This window comes from Mus musculus, chromosome 3 (assembly GCF_000001635.26).
Source record: "Mus musculus strain C57BL/6J chromosome 3, GRCm38.p6 C57BL/6J".
NCBI classification, from domain to species: Eukaryota; Metazoa; Chordata; class Mammalia; order Rodentia; family Muridae; genus Mus; species Mus musculus.
In genome coordinates, this window is record NC_000069.6 from 103,546,226 (window position 1) to 103,571,354 (window position 25,129).

General features: G+C 46.0%; 1 long non-coding RNA gene across 3 annotated transcripts in view; it reads left to right on the forward strand.

Annotated features, from left to right (window-relative positions):
• Positions 1-5,141, forward strand: part of Gm34049 — a 49,902-nt gene extending 44,761 nt beyond the window's left edge. For 2 of the 3 annotated variants that reach the window (XR_001783947.1, XR_001783946.1), the window contains exon 3: positions 3,833-3,897. This is a non-coding gene — a long non-coding RNA (predicted gene, 34049). Of the gene's footprint in view, positions 1-3,832; positions 3,898-4,567 lie in introns of those variants that run through there. The other variant, XR_001783948.1, reaches the window with a different exon arrangement.
• Positions 5,142-25,129: the final 19,988 nt, after the last annotated feature.

Consider the following 25,129-nt stretch of genomic DNA (forward strand, 5'->3'; position numbering starts at 1 on the left):
GGTCTTTGCTTCTTTTGCTGGTTTCTCTGGCTCTTTTTCACTGCTTCATCTCAAGCTCCATCCGAAGGCTCCACTCCATCCTGTCCTGACAAGAGGGAGCACACTGTCTCCCAAGATGACCTCATCAGTGGCCCTGCTACTGCTTTTGCACTGTTAGTCATCTCTGTCCCAGGCACAAGAACTTCCCAGAATGACAGGCTGTCCTTCAGAACAGCAGCCTCGGTATCCAATCACCCTGAGTTCAAACTCCAGGGCCTGTGCTTTAAATCTATGCAAATATGGGATTAGTTCTCCAACCAGAATGTCAATTTCTAATTTGCAAATTTGACATAATGGTCTGCCCACATTCTGATTTCCTTTGAGGGAAACTGTTTCCTTACTGCTAGATACAATTTTAAGAAAGCCATAAATGCAGGTGGCCTGTTCCCCAGGGCATGGACCCTAAGTTAGACCAATCAGAGTCCACTTGATTTTGGAATTTGAAGTTCAGAGTCATATGAATGGAAGGAATGCAGGCAGGCCTGCTGCTTTCTGCCCTGTTGAAGCCTGGATGCAGAGACTGGGTTTTGCTTCCTCCAGCTGTCCATTTGCCCAGCCTGACCCTTGACCTCAGCTTGTTTGACACTGGGACTGTGTGGTCTGATTAGCCTGACATCTTAGACTCTAGTACATTTTGACATTTCTTATCTGTACGCCATTCTCTACCAGATAAGCAATCACTCTGCCGTGTGCTGCCCGCCCACCTGTTCTTGTTTCCCAGGTCTTTCCTATCCTCTCCTCTGATGAGAATTTTCTGTCTGTTCTCTGAGTTTGGGGATACACTTATGGGCTGGAGGACTACAAAATGGTGAGACTGTTGGGGTTCCTCTTACCTGTCTTAAATATTCAAATAAAATATGTTAAAAGGTGCAGCTGTTTTACTCAAAGTTTAAACCCTCTTCCTGGGCTCTGGTGAAGCCACCCCTTTATTCTTGCATCTCTCCAGCACCTAGCTGTCCAGGGAGGCTAAGAAAGCAGCCATTTGTCCCCTCTGTATCTCTAGCACCCACTCCATAGCAGGTGCTGCTGCAACTGGTGTACCAGTGAGGAAGCCCAGCTCCATCGTCCAGATGTTTAGGGACTAGTAAAGCACTCCTTGAACTTGGCCCCTATCCAAACCACCCAGGGATCTTGAGAAAATGAAGATTTTGATTATGTAGATTGAGTCTGTGTCTAAACTCTGCATCTTTAACAACAACTACATGGATTTACAGAGTTAGTTCTCAAATGGAATCATGACCCACTGACCATGCTTTTTAAACCCCAAAGTTGGCCTTCGAGGTGGCTCAGGGGGTAAAGATATTCGCCATCCAGTCTAAGGATCTGATTCTATGCCCAGGACCCACATGCTGGAAGGAGGAAGGTGGTTCTCACAAGTTGTTCTTTGACACACACACACACACACACACACACACACACACACAGATTGTGGAGTGTGCAGCCCCCCAACCAATCAATCAATCAATCAATCAATCAATGTAATAAAATATACATTTCAAAAGTTTTAAATAAATGAAGTCTCCATGCCAAGGTCATGATGAATCAGAATCTCTTCCTGGGGCCCTTGGCACCTGTAACTTGTATCTGTTCCTAAGGATTCCAGTGTGAAGCCAGGATTAAGTGTCACTGATCTGCAGAGACAAGTTATAATCTTTTTCAAGGGACGCAGTGACAAATTATCACTAAGTTACTCAAACACTTCAGATCCGTTCTCTACCAGTTCTGGAGGCCAGTGCTAGTACATACATACATACATACATACATACATACATACACACATACACACACACACACACACACATACACACACACATACACACACACACACACACACACACACACACAATGCATAATTGGAAAATGTGATAAGTCAGCTTGGTGGGGTTTGCTGTTTTAACTTTCCCAGAGAGTCAAAGTTACCCACTTCCTGTCACACCAATGCCAAGGTGCCCATTGAGCCATCTTGAAGGAGGAGGTACCAGTGAGGTGATGCATTCACCGCGAAGCCTGTCCGTTCTCACTAAATACAGCGTAAACTCCCTCTGGACAGGTCTGGAATTCCTATTCTCAAATACTCCTGTGTACTTTGCCGCTGGGTTCCAGGTGAGGACCTGGGGGTGGTTTCCATTTAAAACCCAGAGTTGACCATGGGGTAGAGTCTGAGAGTCTGCTCATAAACACTCTTGATGCTCCTCTGAAACCACACTCAGAGACGCAGGCCTCTAGAGCCTCGGTGTCTCACAGCGACGGTGAAATAATACACTGTGATCAAGACATGAAACAAGTAGTTAGGGGTTGTGTTTTCCAAATCTTGTTTAATCCAAAATTCCCTTGACTGCTGCTGTTTTGTATACATTAGGAAGAATTCCTCATCAAAACAAGACAAAACAAAACAACACGAGATGAAATGCATCCTAATTTTAGAGATATTAGAATATATGCAAATTATATACGTGAAAATGGATGTGTTTGATGCAGTAAAATATATAATTTGCATTTGGTAATTAAAAATCACAGAAAGTTATGTTTACTAATATTTATGATATGGAGTGACTTAAAGCCTTCAGACCCCTTACTTGGCCACTTCTTAGCTGGTTCTGAGCTCTGCAGGACCCAGAGAGCTGTAGCAGTGAGAATCCAGCACACACACAAGGGACGGGTGCTCTCCTTTCTTATCAGTGGACTACTTTTTATACTCCTATAATTTTTACATTTTATTACTAGAGATTAGGTAATCTAGCTTTAAATCAATGTGTTCCTCATAAAATAGACAAATGGCTTAAAGAGATCTCTGTAGTTTGACGTTAATACTGATACAAGCCTGAATGAGCAGTCATAAAAAGAAGGAACCGATATCCCTACTCCAGCTATCCCACATCTGCCGGGATAGACAGTAACGGTGATGTTCTAGTCAGAGCTGACAAGACACTGTCAAGAAGAAAACAAAACATCAGGAACACTTTTTGAAATGTGAGTTTGTATTGACTTTTATTAAGGATGAATGTCACCTTAAGGACCGTGTGGCATATGAATTAATTGTTGTGATACCGTGTGGCATATGAATTAATTGTTGTGATACATATTTGCAGTGAATAAACCTACAGAGCCGAGGAGGAGTTGAGCAGTTCTGCCCATCACAGTGGTCCATGTCCGAACTACAACTGCAATTCTAGGGAGCAGAGTTTGTGTCTCAGCACCCATGGAATAATGGGGTGTCCAGGACATACCTGCAACCCCAGCTTCAAAGGGTGGGGGAGTCTCAGACACAGGAGGGCCACTGAGGCTTGCTGACTCCCACCCCCACAAGAACTGTGAAAATATTCCCAGGTTTAGGGAGTCTCTGCCTCAAAGAAATAGATGGAGAATCAGAAAGGACACCCAGTGCTGTCTTTTAGACTCTAAGAACATCCATGGGTACATGCAAACCCTCCCCCACACATGCACACATGCACATAAGCACACACATAAACAAACAAATCTTTTTGTTTGCTTGCTTGTTTTTTTTTGTTTTGTTTTGTTTTTGTTTGTTTGTTTGTTTTTCCAAGATAGGCTTTCACTGTGTAGCCTTAGATATCCTGGAACTCAGTCTGTGGACCAGGCTGACCAGGAACTCGCCTGCCTCTGCCTCCTGAGTGTTAGGATTAAAGGCGTATGGCACTGTCACCTAGTCAGTAAACCTTTTTTTATTTATTTATTTTTTAAATTCCAGAGCAGATCATCAGTCTGAAGAAAACCCAGAGCTACAGGGAAGATTTTCCATTTACATGTTTTAAAAGATGTATTTTACTTTTAGTTGCATGTGCATGTGTCAGTAGGCACTCGTGAGTGCAGAAGAAGGTGCCAGAGCTCTTGGAACTGGAGTTACAGGTAGTCGGGAGCTGCCTGACATGGGCGCCAGGAACTGAACTCTGGTCCTCAGGTAGGACAACAGGTGTTCTTAACCTCCGAACCATCTCTCCAGGCCTTGGCAGTCTTGTTTTTTTTTTTTTTTTTAATCACCAGTGCTCAAATAATCACTGGGAGAAACGCCTTCCCAGTGACTCCATGGGAGCGTGTGAGAGCTGCAGGAAGAGAACTTGCTTCACATTTAATCCTGACTACAAAAGTGGAAAACAAAAGCTGATGTTTAATTAGGATGTAATTATTCATCCATGGTGGGCTCCCAGCATTCCGTCCTGTTTTCATTAGAGAAACATTATCTCCTCATTAGCGACCCAAGTTGTGTCCCAATTTTGCCTGCCTGGGGGCTGGTGATTCCCCCCCCCCCCCCCAAGGAGCAACAGCTGCAAGAAACCACTACTGTGTGGCCAGGGAGGACAGACTGATGGGTGAAGAGATGCGGGTTCTTGACTGTTTCCTGGGAGGGAAGCTATGGGGTGGCAGCCCGGAGCACCAAGAACAAGGGAATCTGCAATATTACATTGCACCAGGAATGTGCCCAGTTTGCTTATTAAATTAGTGTCAAAGTTGGGATTAAAAAACAACTTTTTTCTCTAATCTAATACAAAACTTTTTCATCACTCAGCAGCTTCTACAGTGAAGACTTCTCAGAGGTCCCCAGGGCTGGGTGAGTACCACAGGCCTGTGTGGGCTGTGTCCTCTCTCCTGCGGCAATGGTGTTGTATGATAGTGTAATTATGTGAGTATAATTGCTTACCTGATCCCTCCCCACTCCACCATGCCCTCGCTGAGAAGGAGAGCATAGCTTGTTGAGAGCCGTGGCCCAGGCCTGTGAAACAGATGGCACACACTCAGCTTGGTTAAAAGTCTGGGTGGATGAATGGACTGCAGCGGTCCAGTCTTCTATTGGAAACGGAAATGTCCGGTGAGTCTCAGTGTCGGCCTAGAAAGCTTTCCTTGTAGTCGGGATTTTAAACCGAAGCTAGCGTACCCTTGGGGAGGGTGCAGGCTTAGTGTAGGATTCCTAATTAGACTTATGAATCTGATGGGATCTATAACTTTGGTCACCTTTAGAGACTGACTCACAGGGCTGGCAAGATGGCTCAGGGGATTAAAGTTGCTTGCTGGCAATGATGGCCCAAGCTTGATCCTTGGGACCTATTGATGGAAGAGAGGACCAACTCTCAGGTTGTCCTCTGGCACACGCATGCACACACAAGTCAATAAATAAATGTAATTGAAGTATATATTTAAATCACACACACACATTACACACACACTCCCCTACATTCATGTAATGTCTGGTCTTAGTTCTTATGAAGAAGAAGGGATGGGGACAGCTCCGGCTTTGAGTGTCTACCAGAGCCAAGTGGTAGACAGAGAGCACTTTCTATCCCTCTGTCTCTGTTGTGCCAACCCCTGTTCAGTTTTCTCAAGAATAATGTGATCAAAAGTATATCTGAATCTGAGTGCCATTGTGGGAGGCTAACTGGCAGTTTTGGATTTGGAAGGCAGTGGCCTGCAGAAGGGAACCCTTCAGGCAGCCATTCCACGGAGAAGCAACTGGAGATGTTGAACCCAAGGCAGACAGAAACAAGGCCTTGTGATGCCAAAAGAGTTGTTGTGAGTGGGAGGCTGTGGGTGGAGGGGTGAGCCTGGATCAATAGGTGAATGTTACCAGGAGTCAATTTCTGCTCTTGCCAAGGAAGTACCTTTCGAATTATGCCGCTGAAATGATCTGTTAGAGGAGGCTGAATGCCCTGTCACCGACAGACCTAGATTGAGAGAGCAAGCCACCAGCAAGCAGCGAGGGTGGGGATTTTAAGAACCTGGGTTTTCTTCTCAGAGTCTGAGTCTCAAGTAGCTCGGTTCCCTTTGAAAGGCATTTCATTTCCCTCAATTTGGCTCAGTCTCGCCCACCCTTTCTGAGCTTTTGCCCTCAAGTTGAAGTCAAGAGCTTGTGCGAGCGAGTTCTAAACAAACTGATGAGGTTCTGAGCAAAATCTCCTTGGATAATGCAGTGGAATATATTCTTCTAAAATATGAAACAGATAAGCAAAGTAGCTTTTCTTCCCTTCCTTGAACATCCCAGAAGCACCACTCTTGAAGATTGCGCTGTCAGAGTCAAAGGCTCTGAAATTAATGCAGCTCAATTTTCTGCCATTTGTGATAGATTTCTGGCCCTTTTCATGCATATGAAAGTCCCAGGCATGAGCAGAGGCGAAACTCAAGAGGGGAGGGAGGTTATTGCCGCAGACTTCCTCCAGCCATTCCCTATTGTCTTCATCTGATCACAGCTTTTTGTTTTGCAGCGAATAACAATAAAATAAAAAAATGAGGACGACTGAGAAGGAAAACCAATGATGCAGTTTTAATGTTCCTCCAACAACACAAACAGAATTAAAATGTTCTTCGATTTCAGACAAAGGAAGAAGGATTGGGTTAAGGGCAAAAGAAAAATTTGTACTGTTTTATAGAAAGCACGAGTTAGAAGCGCTGTAACTTTTCTGGGCACACAGAAAGACCCGCTAGAACATTCCTTCCAGTGCTGATCCATCCCGAAGAGCAATGCGCTGGCTGTGGAGGTGGGAGAGGGGGAAGGGAGGGGCGGGCTGCCTTAGGTCAGGCAGTCTGCATGGGATGGACTTGGGGGTAGAAGGTGTGATGGTCGAGTGGGCTTGGCTCAGATTCTTGTTTATCTGAGGTTTGCAGTTTGTCCTGATTTGGAAGCCAATCCATAAGTCTTTCTTGATATGGTTTTGTTTGGTGGTTTTTTTTTTCTATTTTTCATTTTCCCTTCCTTCCCTCCTCTCCCCTCCCCCATCCCTCCCTCCCTCCCTCCCTCCCTCCCTCGTGTGTGTGTGTGTGTGTGTGTGTGTGTGTGTGTGTGTGTGTGTGTGTGATGCTACAGTATGCATCAGTCACAGGACAACTTGCAAGAGTCAGTTCTCACCTCCCACTGTGTGGGATCAGGGGATTGAACTCAGGTAGTTGGGCTTCACAGCAAGCACCTTCCCATTGCTGGTGAGCCATTTCTCCAGCCCTGCCCTGATTTAAACTTGCCATTGCGCTCTCCTTTCCTGTGCCTACCCCCAATACACCTTCTACACCCAAGATCATCTCATCCAGACTGCCTGACCTAAGGCACGCTCTCCCCCACAGCCAGACACAGGGTAACATTCATTTTCCATGTTCTTCTATAACATGTCTCATTGCCCAGTGGTATCTGTGAATTCCATGGCTTCCTCAGTTGGAATAACATCCATGCAATCAGGTTCTTGTCTGCCTGATTCCTATTTCATACCCAGCACCAGAAATCGCAGCTCACCTGTCCTGCCCATGCCTTCTCGGCCCTTTGCCTCTTTCAGTGCCCCCCCCCCCTCCCGGCCCCTTTGGAATTCCTGGATGCTTTTGAGGCACAGGAATCATGGTATACTAACCTATTCTTTTACCTTGTGACATTATCTCCTGCCTTCCTCAACTTCCGTCCCTGTCCACATTGCCCCATCACCTGCTCGTTATGAGATTCTTTTCTGTCGTAGAAACATTGTATCCTGTCAGCTTGTGGACCTCCTCACTGCTCTAATCTCCCTTTCCCCTCCCCCCTCTTCCTCCTTTGGCATTTCCTCTTCCTCTAACCCCATCCCCCATTACCTGTGATGTCACAGCATATTTAACCAGGGCCACCACATCACCCAGCTCCCACCCCTTGCCTCCCCCCCTCCTCTCCCAGCTGAACTCCCACATCCATCCCTATAATTGCTCTTTGCGTCATTACAATCAACTGCCTCCCCCCTGCCTTGTTCTTCAGGTTTGCCTGGCAAAATTCTAGTTCTGATGAACCCCAGCTCACTGTCTGCCCCTCACCTGCAGTCATGACTGGGAAACATACACACCCGTCTTCATGTGTTTCATTTAAATTCATGGTCATGAGCCCCAGGGGAGTCCTTCGTGCTGTGGGGGAGAGCTCCTCTTCTCACCCACATAATTGGCTCTCCCACTAGCTCTCCAGCAGGGTTGATACCTTCCCCTCTCTCCTTCGCCTCTGTTCCTGGCATCCTCTCCCTACTCTCAGCTGATGACCTTGTGTATTGTTGCACTGAGTCAAGGGAACTTTCCACCGTGTCCACCCATCTGCCTGTACACCAAGTCTGCGCAGTGCTTTGACCTCCTATTATAAGAAGCGAAGAGCCCATGCCTCCGTCAAAGGCCAGACTTTGCACTTGGAGTACATCTCTCCCTCCCCTACCCAAAGTCATTGCTTCTGCACTGACCCCCTTTTTTCCCTCTGCTTTGACACTTTCTGCTCTTTACTGGATCATGCTTATCAGCATGGAAAACACGGCATAATATCTCCCATCTTAAAAATAAAGTCATCCCTTGACCCTCACCATCCACCCCATCAACGGATTTCTCTGTGCCTCCACAACAAAGCTCCTTTGAAAGTGTAATTACTGTTGCTATCTTCACGGCCTCACCTTCTCTCTCTCTCTCTCTCTCTCTCTCTCTCTCTCTCTCTCTCTCTCTCTCTCTCATACTCTCTAGTCATATGCTCCTTCCTCCATGGGTGAAAACATTGCCAAGGTTCCCCCTTACCAAGGCCAGCACTCAGATCTCAGGGTTTCTGTTTGGAACTTCCCCTGTACCCTTGGCTCAGTTCATCCTTTAAATGATTATTCCAGTCCGCTCCTAAGGTGTCTCAGTCTCCTGTTCTTCCACCTCACGGGCTACTACGTCTCAAATATCCTTGTGGGTCCTCCTCTCCAGCATAACTGCACAGCCAGAGCTCAGTCTTGGACTCTTGCTCCTCTACAATGGAAAACCACCATTGACTGATAGCCTATAAACAATGTGCCTGTCTTAGTCAGGGTTTCTATTCCTGCACAAACATCATGACCAAGAAGCAAGTTGGGGAGGAAAGGGTTTATTCAGCTTACAATTCCATTCTGCTGTTTATCACCAAGGAAGTCAGGACTGGAACTCAAGCAGGTCAGAAAGCAGAAGCCGATGCAGAGGCCATGGAGGGATGTTCTTTATTGGCTTGCCTTTCCTGGCTTGCTCAGCCTGCTCTCTTTTAAAACCCAAGACTACCAGCCCAGAGATGGTCCCACCCACAAGGGGCCTTTCCCCCTTGATCACTAATTGAGAAAATGCCTTAGAGTTGGATCTCATGGAGGCATTTCCTCAACTGAAGCTCCTTTCTCTGTGATAACCCCAGCTGTGTCAAGTTGACACAAAACTAACCAGTACAATTGACCCCTTGTCAACTTGACACACAAAAACATCACTAGTAAGCCTCAACCCTTACAATCTTATTCATTCCCATTCTAAATAACTTTAAAAGTCCCACAGTCTTTACATATTCTTAAATTTTCAATCTCTTTAAAATATCCATCTCTTTTAAAATCTAAAGTCTTTTTTACAATTAAAAGTCTCTTAACTGTGGGCTCCACTAAAACAGTTTCTTCCTTCAAGAGGGAAAATATCAGGGCACAGTCACAATCAAAAGCAAAAGTCAATCTCCAACCATCCAATGTCTGGGATCCAACTCACGATCTTCTGGGTTCCTCCAAGGGCTTGGGTCACTTCTCCAGCCATGCCCTTTGTAGCACACGCATCATCCTCTAGGCTCCAGATGCCTGTACTCCACTACTGCTGCTGCTCTTGGTGGTCATCTCATGGTACTGGCATCTCCAAAACACTACATGACCCCTTCAGTCCTGGGCCATCAATTGCAACTGAGGCTGCACTTTCACCAATGGCCTTCCATGGCCTCTCACAGTGCCAAGCCTCAGCTGCTCTGCTCAACTCCTTCATGCCTTCAAAACCAGTACCACCTGGGTGACCCTTACACATTACCAAGTCCAGCCACAGCACAATGTACAACTTTGGCTATATCTGGAACACAGCCACTGTGCTCTCAGAAAACACTTCCCAGAAGATGTCACCTCAATGATGCTGGTCTCTTCTTAATCACCGCTAATTTCTTAGCTCCAGCTAACCAGCATCAATAGTCCCAGTAATGCAAAGTTTTTGCTTTAGTAGTTCTGGTATCTTGTTAATCACAGCTGATTCTTCAGCCCCAGCTAACCAGAACTACAGAATCTTCACAATCAAAACAGGAATGGCCCTGAAAAGAGTCTTTAATTTTCCCTCTGAAATTTCACAAACCAGACCTCCATCTTCTGCAGTGTTCTCAACATTATCTTCCAAGCTCCTACACAACATCCGACAGAGCTCTTAACAATGGATGGATCTTCAAGCCCAAAGTTCCAAAGTCCTTCCACAGTCCTCTCCAAAACATGGTCAGGTTGTCACAGGAATACCCCACTCTGCTGGTACCAATTTGTCTTAGTCAGGGTTTCTATTCCTGCACAAACATCATGACCAAGAAGCAAGTTGGGGAGGAAAGGGTTTATTCAGCTTACAATTCCATTCTGCTGTTTATCACCAAGGAAGTCAGGACTGGAACTCAAGCAGGTCAGAAAGCAGAAGCCGATGCAGAGGCCATGGAGGGATGTTCTTTATTGGCTTGCCTCTCCTGGCTTGCTCAGCCTGCTCTCTTTTAAAACCCAAGACTACCAGCCCAGAGATGGTCCCACCCACAAGGGGCCTTTCACCCTTGATCACTAATTGAGAAAATGCCTTAGAGTTGGATCTCATGGAGGCATTTCCTCAACTGAAGCTCCTTTCTCTGTGATAACCCCAGCTGTGTCAAGTTGACACAAAACTAACCAGTACAGTGCCCATCTCATGGTTCTGAAACATGGAAGTCCAAGACGGTGGTACCACAGATTTAGCCTATGGGAAGAATCAGGTTCTCATAGACTGCATTTCCCAACTGAGTTAGTTCCTGGTGAGAGGACTGACTGCTCTCTGGATTCTCTTTTAGGCTTTAATTCCATTTTGAGAGTGCATGAATTCCTCATTTCCCACAAATCCCACTTGCTAAAGCCATCACTTTTGGGTTTAGGATTCCAGGATATAAATTTTGGGAGAACACATATAGACTATGACACCTTGGATGGACTTATTCAGTTTCAAAGCTTTAAAGATCATCTTCCAGGTCAGATGTAGTAGCAAACTCCTGTATTCCCAACCCAATTTGAGACAGGAAGTTGGTAAGTTCAAGTCCAGCCTGAGCTACATAGCAAGACCCTATCTCATAAAATAAAAACAAAACATCTCTTCCCCTAAGAAGATCGTCTCCCAGATTGTTATCACCGGCCTTGACCTCTGTACTGTACTCCAAATGTAACTATCCAGCGCCTTCCTGGTATATCTGCATGGCTAATAGGACTCTCAAACATCACACTTGCAAACTAAGGGCATGGTTTCTATATCACACTCACTCCTCCAAAACTACTGTCCCCCAGGAACCCCGAGCTCTGCGATTGGTATTACAGTGCTTCCTCTTCTCAGATCAAAGCGCCGTGAGTCATTATTGACCCTCACATCTGCAGTCAGCTTTCAGTTTAGCAGCAGCCTTTCCAATTCCACCTTTAAATACAGATGGTCCTTGTCATCTCTTATTTAGGCAGTCGTGATGGTAAGACTTTATGGGTTAGACACGGCAAAGTAAACAGGGGAAAGGCCATGAAGCCTCAAAACCTCAACCCTCCAAAAAGAACAACAGGTCGGCAAGAAATGCAAGAAATGCTGAGAGCAGGGAGAATAGTCTTCCCCACAAACTTATGCACTTATTGGTTATCCCATACCAAACAGTCATCCCTGAGTGTGTGTGTGTGTGTGTGTGTGTGTGCGTGTGCGTGTGCGTGTGCGCGTGTGCGTGTGTGCGTGTGCGTGTGCGTGTGTGTGCGTGTGTGCGTGTGTGTGTGTGCGTGCGCGTGTGTGCGTGTGTGTGCGTGTGTGTGTGCGTGTGTGTGCGTGTGTGTGTGTGTGTACATATATGTGTGTAACATGATACAGATTGAGTGGGCTATATTTAGGAATATATATATATATACATATATATATATCATATCTATAAACTGTAACTCCTATGAAATCAAAATTAAAAGGGGATCACATACTTCCAACACATAATGGCACAGGATATCAATTAGCATTCCAAAAGGGAGGAAAGGGACCATGATGAGGAAATACTGGGCCAAGGTAAGACTGAAACCCAGCTGGGAAAACTTCAGATCTCCAACTCCTTTCAGCTTTGTTGACTGCAACACACTTCTTGGGCTGTATCCACTCCCCGTTAGCAGCTCTCCTTGGCAGGCAGCCCATAGCTCTGGCATCTCCAACATCTTGGGGTCTCCAAGGCATCCAGGCTTCACCTTCACAGCTTCACACACATACTCTCCAGGTCTCCATCTCTGACACATGCCTGGCCTCTGCAGATTTCCTTAGCCATGGAGGGAGATTCCCTAACTTCTTCCTCTAACAAAGCCACACTTCCAACAACGTCCTACCTCCTAATAGCTACTCCCTATGAGCCTATGGGGACCATTTTCATTCAAACCAACACAGGAGCTTACAGTTTCAGATGGTCCGTAAACCATCATGACAGAGAGCATGGCAGCATACAGGCAGGCAGGCAGGCAGGCAGGCAAGACACTGGAGCAGTAGCTGAGAGCTCACCTCTTGATCTACAAGCATGAGGCAGAGAGAGACAACTGGACACAGCATGGGCTTTTGAGACCTTAAAGCTTATCTCCAAGTGATACACTTCCTTCAAAAAGGTCATATTTCTTAATCCTTCCTAAACAGTTCCACCAAGTATTTAAACATGAGCCTTTGGGGGCATTCTCATTTAAACTACCACAATAATACAGAATATAACACTAGCCCTCTCTGTCTCTCCTGACCCTATCATCCACTCCACTAATGACCCATAGATACAGGGTCTGCAGCTTACAAAGATATGCTCATCAGCGTGGTTTGTAGTGAAACTCTCCAGGACAAGGTTGTACATTTCAGACTATTCCACATGCAACAACAAGCTGTTATGACTTGGTGTGAAGGTAGGTGTGTGTTGGAAGCAAATATTGTAAACAGAATATAAGTAGGATCCAAGGTTGGGTGACACTCAGTGGCAAGCAGGGGCAAAAGAAATCCTTTCTCTATAATGATTTGTTACTTTTGGTTACTTTTGCAAGGACTGAAATAAATTGACTCCATTTTTGCTCTTGACTTTGAGACTTGGTCTCAGTACAAAGCCCAGGCTGGTCTTGAACTTATGGCCTTTCTGCTTCTGGGCCCTTGAAAGCCTCCAGCATGATTTTGTTTAGACTCTGACCTCATTGTTTTAAACAGAGGACTATATTTTAGTTTTATATCCGTGTATTGAATTTTGACTTTAGGAATTTTAAAGACCTTCAAGCATCATACACATACCATCTTTATGTTTCATCCTTCACGAGCTTTGTGTGATTTTCTCAGATGCCTTGCAACTTGCCTTCTGGGTTTGTCCACATTTTTCCTTTTCCATTTTGGAAAACTATAGTCATTTTATCTAAAGAGAAAACATTGTTTTACCATACAAAATCCTTCCTTATCAGGAAATTCTCTTTCCTGTTAAGTTTTCCTTAGCAGAAATTAGATCCTCACAATTAGAGTGTTCTCTGTATACATTTTATTCCCACTTACTGTTTTCTCAGTACTCTATTTCTTTTTATAATATCATGAAAGCGACATAACAGAAAAATTCACCACCTTTTATTTAAAGAGAGCTGAATCCAAATTTCATTTGTGAGGTAATATATCAAATTAACATAATCTGTCCCGACATCGTTAAACTATACTTTTCTTATGTGTTGCAAACCCTAGGCAGACTTTATTACCTCTTGATTTTTTTTAGACTCTTTTATATTTTTTTTCTTTTGTCACACAAAAGTCTGAGAGATAAAGAATACTATATTCCAGCAAGAGCTGGCCCAGATGATGGGCTGCACAGAAAGCTACCCCTTGTAAAAGGAAACAGGCCAAAGGAAGAGAAAATACACAGAAAATCTTCCTATGTTAACTCTGTAATTACAGTTTGGGGTACAACAGACATTTGCCCCTCTGATGACTTGGGGGATATACAAAGGGCCACTTTTTAAAAAATGAAGGCACAAATATAATCAGACCAGTTTATCATAGCATGCTCAAAGAGGCTGCTGCCAGAGGGAGGCTGTGATGTACATTCAATAGGTTAGAACTCTGAAACTAGCTGGCCACCCAACCAGAAGAGAATAGAATGGAACAGAACAGAACAGAACAAAACAGAACAGGCGCCCTCACAGGTCATAAGCTGGAGATGAAAACAGTACAGAATATGCTTTAAAATATGCTTTGAAATCAAAGGCCAAAGACACCTTACCCTGAGCACAGAACCAGAAAACACAATAGTCCAATTTGTGACATGGAAGCAACATGATTCATGGCCTTGAACTCGTGGTCTTTCCAGCTCTACTTCTCAAGTGCTGTGTCTTAGTTAGGGTTTTGCTGCTGTGAACAGACACCATGACCAAGCAACTCTTATAGGGACAACATATAATTGGGGCTGGCTTACAGGTTCAGAATATTCAGTCCATTACCATCAAGGTGGGAACATGGCAACATCCAGGCAGACTGGGGCTGAAGGAGCTGAGTTTTACATCTTCATTCAAAGCCAGATAGGAGAAGACTGACTTCCAGGAAGCTAGGAGGAAGGTCCCAAAGCCCACCTCCATAGTGACACACTTCCTCCAACAAGACCATACCTTCTAATAGTGCCACTCCCTGGGTCAAACATGGGCCAAACATGTTCAAACCACCACATGGCTGGGGTTAAAGGCTTCTGCTACCATGATGGAAATGTAAAAGAGATCATGAGCATTCTTGTCTAAATCCAGATCCTTCCAACATCCAACATAAATCCTTAGGTTCTCACTGTGGTCTGCAAAGCTCCACATCAGCTCTGCCCAATAGAGCTTTCTGCTTTCAGCAGAGATGAAAGTCTCGCTCTGGGCCAGCCAATGTGGCACCACAGGCATCTATTAACACTTCTGGTAGAGCTACAGCAACTAAGAAACTGGATTCGAATTAAAACAGATATTTATATTTACTTATTGTGAACACACACTCATGCCTTGGTACATTAAGGTCAGAGGACAACTTGCAAGAACTAGTTCTCTCTTGTCTCCCACCACCTTGGTGCTGGGGGTGGTGGTGGTGGTGGTGATTAAACTCAGGTCCCCAAGCTAGGCAGGACATCTTTACCTACCAAGCCATCCCCCCAACCCCAAGCCCCTTTTCAAAAAGACTCTTATATTTTATTTATTTTTATGTGTATGTTTGTGCCTAACTGTATATATGTTCACCATATGTGTTCTGGCACCCAAGGGGACCAATAGAAGGCATCAAATCTCCTGGCATTGGAGTTACAGGTGGTGTGAGCCACACAGTGTGGCTGTTGAGGACTGAAACCAGGTCCTCTGCCAGATCACCAAGTGCTTTTCAGTGCTGAGCCATCTAAGATGTTCAAAACCAGTTCATTCTAATTAGTTAAAATTTACATAGCAACATGTGACCTTTTATATTGGACAGTGCAGCCTCCTTCCCTGATCTTGCCTCCTGTCCATTAACCCATGCAGGCGCTCACGAACTTTTGCTGTAGCAGACACTGAACACACACCCTTTCCCTTAACAGATACCCTCTATGAGATGTAGTCCCAATCCTTCCAAATTCACCTCCTATCCTATTAGTGTATGTGAGTGTTGTGTGAGTGTGTGTATGTGTGTGTTTGTGTGCATGTGCAAGAGCATGTGTGTTCTACAACAGCACATGCCTGGAGGTCAGACAACAACTTCTCGGAGTTGGCTCTCTCCTTCCAGTGTGCAGGTTCCATGACTCTAACTCAGGCTGTCAGGCTTGGTACCTTTACCCTCTGAGCCATCCCATGGCCTCCTTTTCCTTTCTTTCATTAGGCTCCAGGCACGCTGGCCTTCTTGATGCTCCTTGAATATTTAAGCACATTGTGCCCAATATACTTGTTCTTTCTCACTGTCTGGAATTTCTTGTCCTGGCTATAAAATATCTCTCACTTCCTAATTTTGTTCTAGTCAAAGGTCATCTCTTCATAAATGTTTTCTGGACACTCTACCCTCAGAGGCATCACCTGTGGCTTCTCCATCTTTGTTCTCAAGCACCATTTTCACCCTGACCTATGTGATTGCTGAGCACTGGCTCATGCCCCCTCTGGTCTATTGGCTTCTAAGCTCTGAGGGCTGGGCGGCTGGGTTCACTCACCAGTGTGGATCCTATGTTGAGTTGGGGATTCAGTCATTAGCTGAATGTGTTCATGAGAGAAACAGGCCTTTGCTTTCCATGCGTAAGCATGCAAGCGGTGTTGCTGTGTTGAAAGGAGACAGCCAGCCATTCGGAAATTCACAAGCATTGACTTAATACCAGTGTTGGGAATGTCTGTGATGGGGAGGAGACTGTGCAAAGGCCTAAGGACCAGTGGAGGTGTTTGATTGAGCAGGGTGAGGGTGAGCAGGGCGTGGTGAGCATCAGGATCAGGGTGTGAGTGTGATCTATAGAAGTCAATACTGAGAACAGGAAGTAAAGGAAGAGAAGACTTCCAGAAGAACAACCTCTATGGGGAATAATTTGGCTGGATCTTGAGAGAGGACATGGAGGCCGCAGGCAGACAGCAGGCATCCTCTCCCACCAGATGCAAGGGTTCCTGAAGCTGAACCACAACTGCTCACAGCGGGCCATCTGGTCTAAGTCAGAATTCTCAGAGTCCTCTCCAGAGCCCCTTCTAGTAAGCCCCTTCTAGTAAGCCTGTTGACAACAATGTCATGACTGTGTGGTGCTTGTCTCATGTTTTTTGTCCATATCCGCTCTGCGCCCTGTCTCAATTAATCACAGTCTTTCACAATGAGGAGTATGGGAGTCCCTTTGGGCCTTGGATCTAAGTTGTGCTCTCCTTTTCAGCTTCACCTATAATAAAGCAGATATTTGATCTCTCTTTGGTCTTTGTGTCTGATCCTTAGAATATGGAAATGTGATCCTCTCAGGGACCTTGACACATATACACATATAGATTCCAGTTCAGAATGCAACTTTCTCTCTCTCTCTCTCTCTCTCTCTCTCTCTCTCTCTCTCTCTCTCTCTCTGTGTGTGTGTGTGTGTGTGTGTGTGTGTGTGTGCAATTTGTGTATGTGCATGTACAAATGCCCATATGCCTGCAGAGGTCAGAACAAGATGTCCAATGTCATCTTGCTCTGTTACTCTTAACCTTACTACTTTTAGACAAAGCCTCTCAGCGAACCAGAAGTCACGATTTTAATCTGTCTGGCCAATGAATTCTGGGTATCCACGTGGCTCCAACACTTCCTTCACCCCTACCTCAACTGCTGGGGTTACAGGAACACAGCATGACTGGGGTTTTCTGTGGGTGTTATGAATTCAAACGCAGGTCCTTAAGCTTGCAGAGTAAACACTCCCACTCATCTCCCCAGCCTCAAATGTCACCATTCTTGAAGCTTTTCCCGAGTCCTGCAGACTCTAGCTGCTGTCTCTAGTCTATTCTTCATACATGCTTGACAATGGGCTCAAGACACCAGACAGTCACAGTATCATACAGCAAGCTCCTATGGCTTCCAGCCTCTTCCTTATCTGTCCCCTCAGCTTCCAGCTCAGAAGAGGAGCGAAAGAAGTCTGCATGGAACAGACATCTACAACTTGTGAGACAGGGCAGCATATACACTTGGGCAGAGTCCAAAGCCAGGTTTTGTAAGGATAATAAGATCCAGCCTAAAGGCTGGTGTTCTTCATGCCCCCGTCTTTACCCTTCCACTAGTTAGTTGACTGGCAACATTCAGCTATCTAGGTAATGCTACTGGGGACCATCAGCTTTGGATGGAGAAAGTCTTGTACTGAACCCTAAAACCCTTGTACTGAAATGGAGATGACAGCTCAGTGGGTAAAACGCTTGCTCTGTAAGTATGAAGGCCAGAGTTCAAATCCACAGCACTTGTGTAAATAGCTGAACATGGCCGTGGGTGCCAGTAACCCCAGCACTGTAGAGCAGACAGGAGACTTTTCAGGAGTTCACTGGCTAACCAGCCTAGCCAAAAGTAGCCTCGCCATTTCAGTGAGAGATCCCCTGTCAAGGCAACAGGGGAAAGAACAATAGAGAAAGATACTATGTCCTACTCAGCCCTTTACACTCACATGCACGGACATGCATACCTACATGTTCACATGCTCACACACGTGTGTCCACATGCACACACATGCACACACACACACACACCTTGTACTATGGATCAAAATATGTCAACTCTTACAAGACACATTTTAGACAACTGAATAACTTGATGATATATTGCATATTAGAGAATTACTTTGTCAGTTTTGTTGGGGATTATGTTTGCATATGCACATATGCACATATGTATGCATATATCAGAAGCATATGCAGAATTGACAGGTAAGCTAATGTAATATCTGGAATTTTTCTTAAGACTTTTAAAAATAAAGAGACGAGGGTACGGAGTGAACAAGACTAGAATATCAATATTTTTGGAAGTAGGTGACAGGCGTTGGGGGGTTCATCTTATTATTCTTGCCTTTTGCTTTTGCACGTCTGAAAACATTTATCAAACAAAACTCAATTACTTGTTCTCTCCCCTCATGAAGCTGTGAGGGTCACCCTCCGTCCAGTGCCCTGTGCTCTGTGTACCAGCTCAGTAGGAACCCATAGATCTATTAGTGAGACAGCTTCATTAAGAACTATCAGATTCAACCTTAAAAAAATGAGCTGATGCCAATGTCAGTATGCTTAAACAGATGATTCTGTAAAGGTCAAAGAGATTAGGAGAGTCGAGATGGGGTCTGTTCCTAGACTAGGGCATGACCTTCATCACAGTGAGAGAATTTCCCTACCCCAGAAATAGCCACGTGAACCACGGTAGATAAAAGCAAGAGCTTGAGGCTCCGGGTTTTGCTGGCTGTGAGCGGAATTTACCCCCCTCCGGGGCTTCACACCAGAGCCCAGGCCACACAGCAGTGGGAGTAATTAAGCCAGGAAAGGTCATAGATCCATAATTCATGTCTAAAGGGCTCAATTTAATCATCAGGGCCTTTCTACCTCCCCACTGATGTCCACCTCAGTGTGGAGGGAAAAGGGCCACCACCTGAAGGCTGGATCCTCCCCTTGGAACAGATGGGGCAGTGTCTGCTGTCAGTCTTTGCTATTCAAATGCAGGCAAGGTGTTCCCCACAACAGAAGACTTTATCAAGGGCACACTCTTAAGTTTGGGGTCATTCCGTAGACCATAATCAAATCCAAGTGATAATCACGCTGCTACCATTTACTGAGCTCTTAATGTATGCCAGACCCTGCCCAGAAATTAGCCCAGTTCTAGTAAGTGCCCATATAATCTTCATTTTACAGTTCAGAAAGTGGAGGTTCAGATGGGTTATAGACATTGAATAAATCAGACAGAATTTAGATCTGCCTCTGAACAGCTCCCAGGCCCACAGGCTTAACCCCTTAGTGCTTCGGCAACTAGAATTGTCTTGTTGGAGAAGTCAAGAGTGGCTTGTTCAACTCTTCTGGAAATTGGCGGAAATTGGAAGTGAGGATTTCTGCCTTGACTGGAACCCTCTGCTGTCACTCAAGCTTCAACCATACAACACAGCACCGCACCAGCACCCCTGAAAGCAAGTTTTGCATCCTCACAGGTGTCTGTGGCAATTGTCTCCTGGGACCTGGCTTGCTTTATGTTGACCCCAACCTGTATGTGCCTCACTTTCTGGGTCTATACCTGGAGCACTGGGTGCTGTTTCTGGTCCCCAAGAGCTGTTAGCATTTGTCCTCCTGGTATAGCATGGGGCACCACTTGGCGGTTGCTGGAGAGCTTGTAGCAAACTCCAGGAGCCATCTTCCTGTGGTCCAGTTGGTACTTTGAGGACTCAGCTCCAGTGCCAACCTAGTGGCTCATCACTCACTGGGGGCTGGAACCAGGAAAGGTCTGAAGTCACAGAACCTGATCTTTCTGGTCAGAAATATATCCAGAAATTATGGCTATGGTAGTACCTGAAAACTCTTTACCTATGCCAACTTCTATGGCATGCCGAGAAAAATCAAGGCAGAAGATGTTGGTCTTCACTTGGGTAGGGGAACTAAAAAATAAAACAGACGCTCTGGGAAGAACATGGAGGGGGCTGCAGGGTCCCAAAGTGGCTCAGGTGGAAGCAACTGAGGCCACTGGTTCAGGGAAGGTGCTTTCCAGGCATGGAGCCCACAGAGCAGCCACACCACGGAATTGCTGTGGAGGACCCTAGGGCCAGTGTCAGGACACCATAGAAAGGAGATGGAGATGGGAGGCATCTGCCAGTCTGGGGAAACTGAGCTCTGTAGGAAGAGCTCCAAGATAGGCCCAGGGTCTTCAAAACATCTGTTTCCAACATATGACCAGCTTTAGGAATCCCAGATAGAAGAGGAAGATAACCCTCCCCGCCCCCACCCCTGCTTCCTGCACTGCTGAACAGTAAGGCCTGTGCTCAACTTTAGATACTTGGTGGCCTCCACTTCCACTCCTGGCAAGGAAGAATTAGTTAGACTCTAAGACACCACCCCACACTTTGAAATCCTACCTTGGTTGGCCTACCCAGATGAAACCGGTCAAGTACCTACTAGGTAACAGACACTGGTACTCAGCCACCTTTACGGGTCCTTGTCCAGGACAGTTACAACAATAGAAGTAACGTACTCAAGAGGAGGCTAACCCAAACGAGGAAAGAAGATGTCAAAAGAGGAAGAAGAGAGCATTGGAGTGAAGGGTCATATGGAAATATTATCTGGGCTAAGGAACAGCCCTAGCAGAGTTTAAGGGAGCCCAAGAAAAGCATTACCCTAGCACCAATTTACAATTCCGAGGCAGGGTGCTGGTGTACAGCGGCCCTCAGTCTCCCAGGCCAGCATCTCCCTCCTCAACTCAGTTGCAATTAGAATGGCTTGGAAGGGGGGGTGGGGGTGGGGGTGGGTAACAGACCCTTTTCCTTTGTGGCACTGTTTGGCTCTAGCATTTTAGCCAGATGAATAATGAAAGACCCCTGCCATTCTCCCTCTCCGCCCCAGGTGAGCACAGCTGTGAGGGAACGACTGGGTTTTGGCAAATTTCATGCACAAGAATATAAAGAATTGGATCAAGGCAAACAGGTCATCCAATCCACCTCCTGCTGTGGTGGCAGGCCCTCTGACTCTCTGTCGTCTCCCTGGGCTCTGGAGCTGTGGCCTGCAGCCAGCCCCAGACCTGCTGCTCTCTCTGCAAGGGTTCTTGGAATCCTGGCCCTAGTTCCCAAACATCTCCTCTGAGAGCCATTTCCTCCTTTCTTGTCCTGGACTCTGTTCCTAGGGGATAAGAAGGACTCCACCACCTGGCTTCCTGCTTGCCAGGTTAGCTCACCCTGACATAGCTCCCTTAGAGACAGAGACCTCTGTGATTGTCTCAGGGTTTTTAATCTTGCTCCATTCCCCTCTCCCGGGGATCTGAGTTTCCCAAAAGCTGGATAGCCATCCCTAGGAAGAACTTCAGAGTATCTGTCAGGTATGTCCAGGAATGTGACTGAAAAATCATGTGTGTGTGCTTGTGTTAGAGGGAAGAATTACTCAGAAAGAAACAAAATCAATTCCTGTCAAGCTCAGCGGCTGTTCTTAGGAACAAACACGGCATCATCACTCTGCCATAGCACAGCTACCTGGCCTTGACTCTAGCTGTCTCTTCCATGCTGAGGCAGAGTCCCAGTTACTACACTAACCAGGATCTCTTGGGTGGTGGATCACTGCTGAGACCTCTTAAGATGCTACTGTTGCTCATGTCCAAGGCTACATGCTTTCTTCACCCATTCTTCGCCTCTCTCCCAGTCCCACAGACGCTTTGTTACCGTGGGAAGATTGAGAGTCAAATGTAGTTGATGACAGCTCTCTCTGGTGTATGCCCCTCCCCCTGCTTTCTCTCCCCACATCACCCCCAGATCTGGGAAGGAAGAGGTTGAGAAGAGTGTGTGTGAAGAGAGGGAAAGATCAGAGAGGTAGAAAGGGGGAGGGCGGGGAGGTAGTGGGAAAGAGATTTTGCATTCCTCATTAGCAGTGTTAATTGCACAGTAATGACTTTGTGTTATTATCAGAAATTTATCCTGGCAAACAGTCAGCTGCCCCAGCAGACACGTACTTGCCTCACAGCGATGGCTTGACACTCAAGAGAATGAGCAATTTCATCTCAGAAAGGCGAAAAAAAAATCTTCAGCCCTGTGTTCTTCGGTATGTGCTGAGAGGTTCCAAACAGGGGCCTCCAGCTTCCTGTTGGGTGCAGGGCTAAGTTGGGGGCCTCCCCCACAGCAGAGGGAGCCTGGGCTTCAAATATCTTGGGGTCTGGGGTCCTGCAAGGAAGTCTTCCCCAGAAAGCATTTGTTTTGGCTTGAAACCTTTAAGCCTGAAATGTCTCCCTCACTCCTTACTCAAGTCACCCATAAAACAAGTCAAGGAAAAGCAACTCAGAGAGCTCAAACTACCTCCCTTCCAGTAAGCCTGCCCTGGTGTTAGCCTGTGGCACTACTCTGGGAGTCTTCCTACCTTCACACCGTCACTCTGCAATTGTAGGCCGTGAACCAGATGTGCACCACTAAGGCTAGGAAGACTGCGAGACAGATAAATCCTGATTTACGGAATGTCCGGGTTAGGAAGTGTCAACAGTACAACTTGTTAAATGTCGTGCCAAAGAAGCACAGCGTGTGTACTGGGAAGACAAAAGTGGACACTTGAGTCCTCTCCTGAAGTCTGCGGCCTGGGTACCAATTCACGGAAACCTCTCAGTACTGAGGAAAGGGGAGCGGTCTCCACCCTCTCCACTCCATTCACAAAGAACAGAGGCACCAAGAGGCTTAGTATCTTGCCCATGGTTGCACCAATGTATCATTCGTTGTCTGCGAAGCTCCAGGGCCTAGAGCAGCTGAAGAAGCATAGAAGCATGCGAGGTGGGGTCGACAGGGCAGGGAGGAGAAGACAGGGATAGCTCCTCTGAGACCACAGCTCAGGAAGCCTGTGGAGAATGCCAGGGTATATGGAGCAGCAGCTGAAAGGAGGGACAGAGGGAAGGAGGCCAAGTCTAAAGGGGCTCGGTATGCCCTACTGGAGAGAGCCAGGGTTATCACAAAGGACCAAGGAAGTTCGAGGAACTTTGAGAGAGGTTGACTTAACCTTGTGATATCTTGTGACATCTGCCATGAGCCAGAAGAAAAGTGCCAAGAGCCTAGGCTAGGCTAGTGAGGATGCTCAGCAGACTTCGAACAGGGCAAGGCTTCCAAGCACTTAGAGATTGAGAAGGCCCAGTGATTGGCTGAGTGTGCATAGACGGGGAGACAGAAACATTAGGAGGATGCTGAGGCTCTCTGTTAAGACTCCAGCTCAGATATTGTCTTTCTTTAAGGAGGAAGAACAGTTTACAAAGTAAAATATAATTCTGTGTTGGATGGGAGAGCCCTAGGGTTGAGTCACTCAGAACTGGGAGTTTAAAATGCCCATGTAGAAGCAAGAAGAGGGAATCAGAGACGCAGAATGAGAGTTCTGTGAGTGAGGACTCTGGAGTGAGCTGTCCCAACCAAGACTGGGTTCCAGTCTTGTTGCTTAACATCTATAATCTTTGATTAATAGGGCTGTTGTGAGATTAAGCAAGCAAAATAGAGCCTAGACTTGCTTAAGGGCTCAGTGAATAATATGTGGTGCTATATATAACATTAATGTCATATATGTTACATTATATTTTACTTATTTCATGTGTATGGTGCAAGTGTACCATAGTGGTCATGTAGAGGTCAGAGGACAACTTGCAGGAGTCATTCCTTCCTTCTACCACACATGTTCTGGGATCAAACTCCTATTTTAGGCTTCTCAGTAAGAATCTACCTGCTGAGCCATCGCAGCAGCCCACAGTGCTACTACTATTGGCAGTGGTATTGCTACTGGGTATGGTATACGCCTGTAAGTTCAGCCCTTGGGGAGTGGAGGCAGGAGGATCATCCTGAGCTACATACCTAGTTGAAGGCTAGCCTAGGCTACACAAACAAAACCAGTGTTGTTTAACATCTGAAGTTCTCTAGGAGAGGGGCCCACTCTGCACAGAGATCCAAGGAAGAGAGCTGAGCCCTGGAGAAAATGCAAGGGTTTAGAGTGGAGAACTGAGCAGGGACGTTTACAAAGAATCACGTCACAGACGTCTCCTGGTCAGTGTGGACATAGGCATTTGTGCAGCTCAAAGGTCAGAGAACTCATTTTAAATCAATTTCACTCGTGGCCTCTCTCCACGGCAATCTGGTGCACTCCCTTAGGATAGCAACCTGGAACAGAGCTCTGAGATCTGCATAATGTGGTGTGTTTGAAAGTTGCCATGTGCAGGAAACAGCCCAGGAGTGTGTCTCAGTTTCTGCACACTGCATGTTAGTGAGGACCCTGGTAAGTTCCAAGAGGAAACAGATGAATAAAGTTAAAGACACAGACATGGGGTCTGGTCCTATCACTACTTACCTGTGAATCCAGGTCTCTGTCTCTCTCTGTGTCTCTGTCTCTGTCTCTGTCTCTCTGTGTGTGTGTCTCTCTTTCTCTCTCTTTGTCTGTCTCTCTGTCTGTCTGTCCCTCTCCTGCCCCCAGGGTTCTCTGGTGGATGAGATTAAATAATAGACCTTACTTTTAGGGCTGCTGAGTGACAGTGTTGTATCAAACACCTCTCGTTTTACAAATGAAGTATTAGTAAAGGAAAGGGGACGTCTCAGCCAGTTCCTGTACTCTAGCAAACAGCAAAAGCATAAATGCAGCCTGGGGTCTTGGATAGAAAAAAAAAAAGATTTTATCCCACAGTGTAGAGGGAAACTAAAATTTGGTAAACAGCTTTGTTCCTTCCAGGGGCTCTGGCCTCTTCATGCCTTGGGAGACTTCAAGCCTTTAACTTGGTGTCTGAACTCTATCAAAATCAAGGATTAAGACGTCCTTTGGCAGGCCTTTTCGAACATGTCACTTTAATTACTTTTGACATTTTATTTGGTTTCCTTTCATTAGTGGAACAGCCAGAGTCTTGAGATTACAAACTCTCTTCGGTCTCCTTGGGGAGAATTCCCAACGCTGAGGTTGTGATCTTAGAAAAATCTGGTCTAGGTCCTTTCCTGGAAGCTGGGCTATGAGCATAGACACATCCCAGGCATAGC